We start from the raw sequence: 11,110 nt of genomic DNA, 5'->3' as shown, positions 1-11,110 counted from the left end.
TTAAGCAACCAATCCCCTAAACTTGCAAAGTACTGGAAAACTGAGCCGTGAAATGAAGAAGAAACTCGATTGCAAGAGCCAATAAAATCTTCTGATTTTAATTGAGTAAAATATACTGTAGGTGCATTTACAGCCCGTCTTAATTTGGTCTTTTATTTCCCCTCTAACATCATATTTAGTGCATCTAAGAATTTTTTGACAGGTTATCATTTCAGATAACTTTCTCACACACTTTAATGGAAACTAATTCAATGACATGAATGTGATAGTGTTGACATACATGCACGCTCAGACCACCACTTGTCATTTCGTTTCACTTTATAATTAGCATCAAACATAAAACTTTTCAGCAAAGATGATGCGTCCTTTTCGAAACTTTGCCCAGGTTACTACAATAAAGTATGTTTCTTTTGATGGTTGTCTGCACCACCATTGTATGTGTTGAGGCAAAAAAAACTTTGCTGTGTGGTGAGGAACAAGAAATTACAGGCTGATTAACAACACTGAGCTTGCTCTCAGATTTAAGGAATTTATTACAGAGTATCAAGTCAAATTAAAATGAACAACCAACAGCAATCAGCAAACAGAGACAAAGTCTCGCTATTCGGCCGAATAGGGTGCAGCCTCTCTTAACCAAGGTGGCATCAAGAGACTGAACACAGGTCAACCGAAATGACTGTCCTTATATGCAAACCGATCCATGCAGATGGTAATGTATTCATTTGACGTCTGTCCTGATTTCACCCCTGCACACAGTTCAACTCCGTCCACTGTCTAGACGCAGGGCTGTCAGTTTGTTTAAGACCAGTCATTTGAGTTCAGTGCTATTTACTTGTACAGTTCATTCAAACATACTTTGATGGCACAAAACTATCTTCAGTTAAATGCTAGTAAGACTGAAGTGGTTTTATTTGGTCCCTCCGACTCCAGTGGGGGTATAGCTAATCTCTTAGGGTCCCTGGCCCCTTACCTTCATTCTCATGCCAGCAATCTCGGTGTTATTTTTGATTTGGCTCTAAAATTTGATAAACAAATTAATTCTGTTGTCAAAGGATGTTATTTCCACCTACGAAACATTGCCAAATTGAAACCACTTCTCTCATTCAACACAACCGCTCTGATTTCCTCCTGTCTGGACTAATGCAATGCCCTTTATTTGGGTGTTAGCCAGTCATCCCTGTCTCGCTTGCAACTAGTGCAGAATGCTGCTGCTCAGCTAATAACTGGCATAAGGAAGAGAGACAGCATCACACCTATACTGGCCTCCCTGCATTGGTTACCAGTCAAGTATAGGACTGAGTTTAAGGTACTTTTATTTGTTTTTAAGGCTCTACATGGCCTGGCCCCCCAGTACATCTCGGAGCTCATCTGCCCCCTTCACAACACCAGATCTTAGAATGGTACAGCTTACCTCTTGGAATTAAGTGTTCCCCTTCCCTAGACACTTTTAAGGCCAAACTAAAGACTCACTTGTTCGCTCGGGCCTTTGACTGTCGTTAAAACCCAGTGTTCTACTATAATTTGTTTTCTATTTGTTCTTGTTTCTTGTTTGATGTTACCCTGTTGTGTTGTTTTCATTTATTCTTGATATCTTATTGTACAGCACTTTGGTCAACTGTGGTTGTTTTTAAATGTGCTTTATAAATAAATTTGATTTCATTTGATACTTTGTCCTTACAGAGAGTTCATCATTCTTACAATTTATAAAACACCAAATCAGAATAACAGATTAAGAAACAAGATTTCCCCTACAAATCCTCCCTTTTGTCATTTTGACAACTTAACATTCAAATTAACTATTTTAAGCTAACAGAGCAAAAAGCAAAACTTCAGCAATGTAAATTCACAGAGATTCAATACATCATGTCATTAGCTCTACTTCACCGGAGCTAATACTATCCTGGTGGCTCATATAAGAACAAAAACATGTCAGTAAGCTTTAAAGACTATCCTCGGTTTCGTCATCACTATCAAGGCTTCCCGGATATGGTGGAATCCAGTCTGGAAGATGGAACAAATCAGGTTGATCTGGACATTGTACAGCTACCAGCATTGTTGTGGCCTTCTTAACACAAACTTTGACAATAGTTGAAATTAGAACGATTACAATCACAATGAAAATTATACCTCCTAGTATCCATACTAGGCCTTTAATGAGAAAAGATCCCCAGAACCCAGTCACTGCCTGCAATCCCCCAAAGGGGTTCCAGTGGTGGTCTTCATGTAGTTCCTGGATACCCTGTTCAGTGTCTGTTATTAATCGTGAACTGAGGAAGAAGCATCCCTAATGAACATGCAGCATTCATGTTCAGCCTCTTCTTTTGATAGGAGCCTCACCTTATAACTCAGAGAAAGAGAGTCTACTTTGGTCCACCAGGGGCACCAGCAGCCCTCAATACCCAGCTAGGTTGGACACTTCAAGGGCCAACCTTTCTCCAAGAGCATCCAAATGCCACTCAAGCTCTCTTCACCTCAAATGGCACCTCCTATGCCGAACTCAGTCATCATGTGAAAAAGTTAAGGCAGATAGATATTCTCCCCTTTAAATCTGAGAAACGATTCACAAGACCCAGACAGGACAAGGCGGCCATGAAAGCACTCGAAGCCAAAGTAAAAATGGATGGGACCAAACACTATGCGACACCTCTCCCTCGTATCCACAATGTCCCAAACCTACAAGCACCCATAGAGTCAGTTATGCTCCTCCTGCGCCAGACTGAACACCATTTAGCCAAAAAACCAGAGTCTCCGCTGCCCAGCACCAAAGAGTCACCTCCTTCCTGCCCAGTCCTAGGTGGGCAGGACTTAGCCTCAACCTAACAGGCCACACCTGAACTGGCTCAGGCCTTGCTCAGTCTCTCCCGTTGTCTGCTGCAGCATGCTGACTTGACCGTGGTATTAGCTGTCTTCTCCAGTTGACTATGCACAAGATGCATTATTTGAGTAAGTTGAAGACGTTGTAGTTATTGCTGTTTCTTTGCTTAATGACCAAATTAATGTTTTGAGTTAAGATTTAAAGTATTAGAGTACCTTTTGTGATCTGATTATTGCTTTGATTAAGACTTACTAGAGTACCTTTGTTTGCTGATAATTGTTTTCATCTGCCTTTTAGCCTTTAAATCAACTATGAAAGTCAACTATTTGTTCAGACTCGAACATGTACAAAAGTTTATATTTTGAGTAAAGATTGAGAAAAAAAAGCAAAGTCCAACTACTACTGTTTGTTTACGTGATGTTCAGAGTCAGAGGAAGCTTCCAGAAGCTAACCAATCAGAACACAGTGGGCTCATTGGAAGGGAACAGGAGATAAAATGGCCTTAGTTTTTAACTGTAAATCATGCAAAGATATTCCAGTAGAGCCCCAGAATATAAATATAGAGCTGGAAATGTGCAGAGTATGACATCTTTAAACACTTGGAACTTATTTTTCTTTTACTGAAAATAAAAATCTTCATCTTGCTGCGACTCACCGTTACAGAGCTCCACTCCACCAGGACGCCAAAAAATAAAGAACAAAAAGAGCAACACAGCTGCCTGTCTAGAGTGCAACAACACATGTTGTGTGTATCCCTGTGTTTCCTTTTATTGTAATAATGCAATAAATGTTTACAACAAGAAATAAATGTAATAATTTAAAAAGCACAACATTGTGAGTTTGGACGAAGGAGACAAAACCAATACTTAAAAGATTATAAATACATCTCAGGAGGAAAGAGGTGATGAAAAGCCTCTTTCAGTCTTGTCACATCCACTTGAGTATGTTTAATGAAAACACACATTATGTTTTGCATCTTTTTTGGAAATTTGAAGGAGATCAAATCAATATTGTGCTAAAAGTGCTTAAAACCCACTTCCACAAAGCGAGATAACATCCATCACAATTACTGACCTCTGCTGCTTGTCTAGAGTTCAATCACTGTGTTTACTTTCATTCTCTATTACAATAACTTAATAAATGAGTCTTTTGAGCACTTTTTCGGTTCCATAATTTGTCTCCGTCTAAGAATCCCCCCCAAAATATCTAAATTTAGAAACTTCACTTTCATATCCATGTCTTCTTCTTCTTTATTCATGTGAAGTCAAGGCTGTAGTTAATCTCAATGGTTAAGTTTGATAAAAGAAATCAAGCAACATGACCTTTAAGTAGACGATGATCAACAAAATATCACGTCATGAATTAAACGTTAATTCAGAAAACAGCAAAAACACACACACACACTTTGTGGTTTGGGATAAAAATATATTAATAGCTTGACAATACACTTTTTGCATATATATCAGTTGCGAGGACAGAAGTATTTGCATTTAGAGGAGATTATTAAGGCTAGAATATAACATATGTGTGTATATACATGTTACTGTGTGTGTAACATGTTCTCATGCAGTAGCAGGAAGATGAAGACAAGCGGTGATGCTTCACAGGTATCCAGATGTCATATTGGCGATGACTAGAAAGCAGAAAGAAGACAAATCACAAACCGCTCTCAAGACTACCGAGCCGATCGTAATGGGGCGCCAGTTGTTAATGTCGCCGGCTTTACTCTAATCACTAGACTTGGGGATCAGGGTGGTTCGGCTCTGTTTCAGGCACCTCGGCAACCGTCCGCTGTACAATATGGCGTTGAACAAGTCCGCCAGCTTCTCGCCCTTCTTGTCCCACATGAATAGGACGTTGCGTCCAACGCCATCAGGACCAGGCGCACTCGCCTGGTCCATCTTCCGAAGTGCCTGTAGAGCCTCAGCCGGTGAGATGGGAGGGCATAGGGACGAGTTGTTCGCCTCCGGCAAGGAGGCGAACTGACCAAGACTAACGAAACTGTCGCCCCTCTCCCATATCCCCTTATATGTCTCAGTGACCAGTCTGGGATCAATACGGCAAACCGTTTGTTCCCTTCTGTTGCTCCGATACAGCGTCTGCAAGTTCTTGTATCGGAGCCTCTTGCGAGAAGGGCTCTTTTCCCACCCGGGAAAAGAGCCCTTCTCGCAACAGGTGGTACCTTTCTCGTAGGAGTCCCAGCCGGGCTCTCCTCCTTCCTCCGTCTGAGTAGTAGCCTACTCCGGACTACTACTCCGCTCGCCCTGTCTGCGCTGCCAGGAGCCGCCCCTACTCCAGCCTCACGTGCCGTCGGCCGACGGACATGTTCACGATCACGCCTCGGGGTTGACCACATCTTTCTTCCTATGACAGTAGGCGACCTGTCCTATCATAGTTAGTCAGAGGTGTCAGTTGGCTTGTTGTTTGTCGTAGCTCTGATCGCAGTCAAGAGTGGCGGGTCTTACACCCTGACCCACTCAGAACTCTTTCAAAAGCAAACGGACAGCAGCTAAAGTTATCAGAACGAGCAAGATTAACTTAACTCGTTCATCCATTCATGCTTGGGCGGGGTCAGAACGACCCTGCCTGGTACCCCTGCCATTGCCAAAAATTAGAGCGTCAGCACCTAGACACTCAATCTTATGGGCAGGAGCCACATCGGTGCAGACACCCTGGTGTCTTCCCGACGTTAGTTGTTCCCAGCGCTCGATCCTGACTACCGTTCCTTCTTTCTTTTCCGGACATTGTCGCTGCACGCTACAATCTTTAGTCTTTGTTCCCAAGTTTGAGTTATTCATCCGTGAGTACATTGGGGACAGACTAGTCTGATCCCACAGTGGATGCCCGTTGGTGCGCCCATCCGTGCTTCCTGGGTTACGGTCTTCGCCGTACTCTCCACGAGTACGTTGCCGGCGGGACCACGAGGAGGTGAGGGGTCACTATGATGCTACCATGGCCAGAGCAGCTCTTACCCAAGGAGGTACTCCTTGCCGGGTCATGGTTCTCTTTGCCTCCAGGGCTGTGGGTATTCCCCAGGCCATCACACATCCCAGGAGACCAGCGAAAGCAGCAATCACTCACCGCTTGGCCTTTAAGAGAGTCATAGTTACTCCCACCGTTTACCCGCGCTTCATTGAATTTCTTCACTTTGACATTCAGAGCACTGGGCAGAAATCACATCGTGTCAACACCCTACGTGGGCCTTCGCGATGCTTTGTTTTAATTAAACAGTCGGATTCCCCTGGTCCGCACCAGTTCTAAGTCAGCTGCTAGGCGCCAGCCGAGGCGACCCACCAGGACCCGTAGCTGGGGAGATCCGCGAGAAGGGCCCGGCGCGCGTCCAGAGTCGCAGCCGCCGCCGCCCACCGTACCCGATCCCCCCGGCCGACCCGTCTTCCACACGGCGGCAGACACCGCCCCGCGAAAACCCCCGTCTGGCGACGCGAGGCGGGCCGCACACCGCGCTTCCAGCGGGGGCGAGAGGGGGGCGAGAACTCCAGCAGAGAGCTGATCAGACTGAGAAGACTCAGTGGACAAACAGTGGCTGTGTTTTCAAAGACGGGTACGGTACGGCCCCAATGACAAACCATGTCTGCCAAAGTATTTGTTTCCTCACTATGCAAAGTTGAGTCATGGGTTGGACCATGCCTCAAGAGGAGGGATGATGGATACTATTTCACAACACTGGTTCACAAGGACTTTTACTAACTATGCCCCAAAATTTAGTCAATCATGTGTTATCTGTGCCACGAACAATATTGGCAGAAGTATTCAAACACCACAAGGTGCACACCCTTCACCAGATAAACCATTTGATCACTTACAGATGGATTTCATTGAACTAACACCAAGTGAAGGAAAGAAATATTGTCTGGTAATTGTTGACATGTTTTCCAAATGGATTGAAGTGTTTTTCCTTCAGCAAATCAAGTGAAAGAAGCGGTACCAACTTCAGCCAAAGGACCTTTTCATGGCCAGCAGCCTTTTGACTGGATAGTGATGAAAGGCTTGGCGCTCTAAGCGGTGGACGGGCCCATTCCAGGTGCTGTTGACCACACAGACGGCAGTAAAGGTCGCTGAAAGAGTCACCTGGATCCATGCCAACCACTGCAAAACAGTTCCACCTCCACCAGAGACATCAACAACAGAGTAAGTCACCACAGCGCGATTGAGGACTCTACGAGAGTGTAGGCGGATCGCTGCTCTCAGGTGACCAACACAAAGACATCCACTCACAGACCAGGAAGAGAAGTAGAAGTGACAGTATCGGCATACTGTCCGACAAGAGCAGGCCGAGCTCCAACTAAGTGACGTGCTGAGTGAATCTTAGTGTCACCATCGTGGGATCTACGATGGAACCCGAACGATGACCATGGAATCCATTCAGACGTCCTGGACGGTGTGGTTTGCTTGGTTCAATGTGTTTGTATTTTGTGGCTGTTGTTTGATCCCATGTATCAGAGGTTTGATTGTCCACACGGTTGACAAATCTGTCTCTCATCAAATGACTCAGCGAACTATTCCTGATTGGATTCCACCACACCATGATGTTTCTGATCTTGATGAAGTCTCTGACTGTTAAGTTACAATAATAAAAGTTGCTTGCATTTATTATGGGATGCTTACATCCACAAAAACAGTATCTTACTTTCCTACAGTGATATTTTATGACGTAATGTTTTAAATCTTGACTGAGGTAACATTAGATTTTTTTTTTTTTTTTTTATCACTCCGTTATGTTTTCTTATGTTACCATATGTAAGGATGATTGTTTACTATGAAGGTAAAATCTTGTGTAATTTTTCCTTAATGAGTGATAAAATGTGATGAAAAGATGTAAATCTAATGGAAGAACCACACTTTGTATCCTCTGCATCACACAAACAGTTATTGCATTTTTGATAAACTCATATTGTATAACCTTGAACATGTAACATTTGTGCTCATTATTTTTGACACTGGATCAGAGTAGGGAGTAGCATCATCCTGGACAAGCTACAGTTCTTTTATAATCAGTTTGATAGCTTTGATGACATCCAGCACTGCAACCCACTCACATTGTCTATAAAAGGTATGTGCACTTTGTAACCGACATCAGTCTGCATTTACGCTCTGTTGTGACTGTATGCTGATCCCTTGCAAGGTTTTTCATTAAAGGACAAAAAGACAACTTGGTCTTTGTCAGCTTTTTATTTTCAGATTTCCATCACAAGTCGTAGGTAAAAGTCACATCCACGCATTTTCACATCTGTGGTAGAAGAAGGTAGTATTCATGGATGTATAATAAAAGCTTTAGTGATATAATAAGAGCTGGTTAGGGCACTGCCACTCAGCCTTGCAGCCAATTTGTCACAGTGGCCACTCGCGGTATTGCAGCGAAAAATCCCCCTGCAGCCCAAAAGCATTTTCTCCATAGACCACCACTGTAAAAGAGACATCTGTAAAATTGTTGACAGGACACCTCGAACTGTAAACAACGTCAATTTTATGACTATTTCTATTATGAACTTTTGATCCATGGAGGTATTATGTTTGTAAAACTTTCCTCGAGCGGAGAAAAACGATTTAAACAACCGTGACGTCATCACAATGTAAAGTCTACGGGCCGAGCAGGAGCTCGCGGGCGGGGCCAGTGGAGGAAACACCACTGCACATATTCAGTGAGCCGCACAACATGGAAGCAAACCTGGAAGCTAGAAACTTTTTGGTGTGTATGGGCCAGTGCTTGTTTTAAGTTATGTCATGGTAAATTTCAATGCCTTGTCGCTCCTCCCTGGTCTTTTAAGTGTTGGAATCAGATCGTATCAGACGTAACTGTTAGTGCCACTTTCTTAAGATAATGATGATTATGGGATTTGCGTTAACTCCAGTAAACAAGCTCAATAATGGCAATCCAGACCACTTCGTGATAAAATTTAAACATATTTCTTGCGCTGAACAACATTAGTATGGGGTTTTAAATTGTAGCCCAGGTAAATACCATTATTTTGAGCCATATTGAGTCAGTGTAGGCCCAACACAGATCTCTGCCACCACAAGCAAATGTTAATTTTTGTTTTATCTTGAGTCACTATCAAGGTGTAGTCCAGGAAAAACTAGCAGAGAGTACAAATAGGCAAGCCCCCCATGAGGTCCAGCTCAATCAGCACTAGATATGGTACAGCACGGAAAACTATAGCCTACATATAATATTGCTGATTTTCATGCTTTTATCACAAAGTCAGACCTGCCAACCCTGGACGAGTTTTTTGAGTACCACTTCCGCGACCTAGATGCGTCAGATGCAAATCACTGCTGTTCGAACAATGAATTATTCTACTTTTAGTACTATTGTCTACTTTAACTAAGACATTAAATTTTGCAATTAATCCGCAGTTCATATGCCTGCCAAACCGTGGGGGGCAATACGTACGGATCATGGATCAACTACGATCAGTTACACCACTAGATAACACTTGTTATTCTAGTTACTTTAAGCTTATTACTCAATATACGGCTCAGCTTAAAAACGAACTAAAGAAACTGTTAGAAGCAGCAGCCAGACCTCCTGCACTCATTCACTTATCACACATCAACAGGTGACTGAACAACCACTCAATTAAAAACAATGAATGAGTGAGTCCAGACAGCTCACTGTAACTTCAACAAGCAAACTAACATTACCCACAACACATTATATGATCTCTGCTGCATTCTTGTTAAGGAGATAAAAAACACAAAAAAAGCCACACAGAGACATTTAACCATCAGAGATGAAATTAGCGACCAAAGAGACAGAGAGAGAGAAGCTGTATCTGACTCACGTTATCTGACGTCTTCTTCTTTCTATCATGGAGATGAAGTATTCATGTCATAACGTCCATTTGTAGCTGTTGGTCATCTTGTTTGTTAGTTAACAGAACTTTGTGGCTGCTGGTTAACCAGTCTGATATCATTAGCAACAATGACAAACAAGCTAACACTCCTGGATGTTTCTCCGGTTGCTTCTCTCCCCAGCCTCCCATCAGCGTCCTGCTGCTGCTGCACTGCCCAGTCCAGATAATTTCTCCCGTTAGCTTAACGACAGTCCTTAACAGTCCTTCCATGGATTATAAAGAGTCCTTCAGGCTGCTACAACAAGCTAACTGTTGCGTTGGCTAACGCAAGGAGCTATCTACTGCTGCTATTCTGCCTTACAGTGGAGAGAATTGAAGATGAAATCTGGAAACTATCATTGGACCAACTTGATGTCAATATTGCATTCTGGTTGTTGATTGGTTAGAGAGGACGTCGTCCCTTGGAGCGAAATTTTACGTGTCATGGCCAATCACAGATTAGCATGAAAAAAAATGAAATACATTAAGTCCAATGTAAGAGATGCAGAGGACAGCAGGCACCCGTCCTCCTCTGTCCCCCACTCCACCTCCACCAAAATTCAGTAGTCTTACCCACATCTAATCTACAAGTAAGTTTGTGACCATTGCTGTCCCCGTTATCTGTTTTCAACACCACCAGTATAATATTTAGACTAGGTCCCTAAAATGAATGGAAGTGAATGAGGAGCCTGGCACCTGGGAGAAATGGTGGTGTTGAGGGCAGACAACAAGGACAGCAGTGATCACTAGCTTACTTGTAGATGCACTTTGATAGAGGTGAGACTGCTGAATTTTGACAAGTTTTACTAAAGTGAAATATCCATTTAAGGACAATCCAGGTGGAAAGTTAATCAGTTCTTCCTCGGCCCATGTCCAACCTTTCTACAAGGTTTTGTGGTGTTACGTGAAATCCGTTCGGAAGTTACGCCTTTTTAGTGATTGGTCAGGGTTACAGCGCCCCCATTTGGTGGATGATTGTGGAAATTTAATCAATTCCGGTTGACCTACAATGAACCTTCTACAAAGCTTTGTGCAAATCCGGCCACAATGCTAACACACGGACAGATGGCTACACCCATTACTATATACAACAGAGATAAAACAGCGTAGTAGGCTGATCAGTCTCTAGATGAAGACCAGCCGTGCAGTTGTATATGTGTTCTGTAGTCACTTTAACCTTGTTTTCCATTTTCATTACAGGCACATTGACTCCAATCATAAACTGATCGCCTGGAGATTTGTTTTCCATGGATGCATTGATGGCTACAGTTGTTTATTTGGAATGTTGCACAAACAAGCGTGCTTCAACTGTTCTTTCTTTTTTCTGCAATGGTGTATCTCAGTTTGGTTTGCCACTCAGAGTCAGAGGGGACAGAGTGGGAGAAAATGTAGATGTGGCAAGGTTTATGATTGAGAACAGGGGTGCGGACCGGGGGAGTTA

At 43.2% G+C, this 11,110-nt stretch overlaps 1 protein-coding gene across 1 annotated transcript in view; it reads right to left on the bottom strand.

Moving 5' to 3' along the window:
• Positions 1 to 7,561: 7,561 nt before the first annotated feature.
• Positions 7,562 to 11,110, bottom strand: part of LOC121895271 — a 21,055-nt gene continuing 17,506 nt past the window's right edge. Inside the window, exon 3 of the transcript XR_006095724.1 lies at positions 7,562 to 7,736. The gene's annotated coding sequence lies outside the window, so the exon portion shown is untranslated. The remainder of the gene's footprint in view (positions 7,737 to 11,110) is intronic.

Source organism: Thunnus maccoyii, chromosome 4 (genome assembly GCF_910596095.1).
Source record: "Thunnus maccoyii chromosome 4, fThuMac1.1, whole genome shotgun sequence".
Classification (NCBI taxonomy): Eukaryota; Metazoa; Chordata; class Actinopteri; order Scombriformes; family Scombridae; genus Thunnus; species Thunnus maccoyii.
This window is presented reverse-complemented; position numbering and strand designations above follow the sequence as displayed.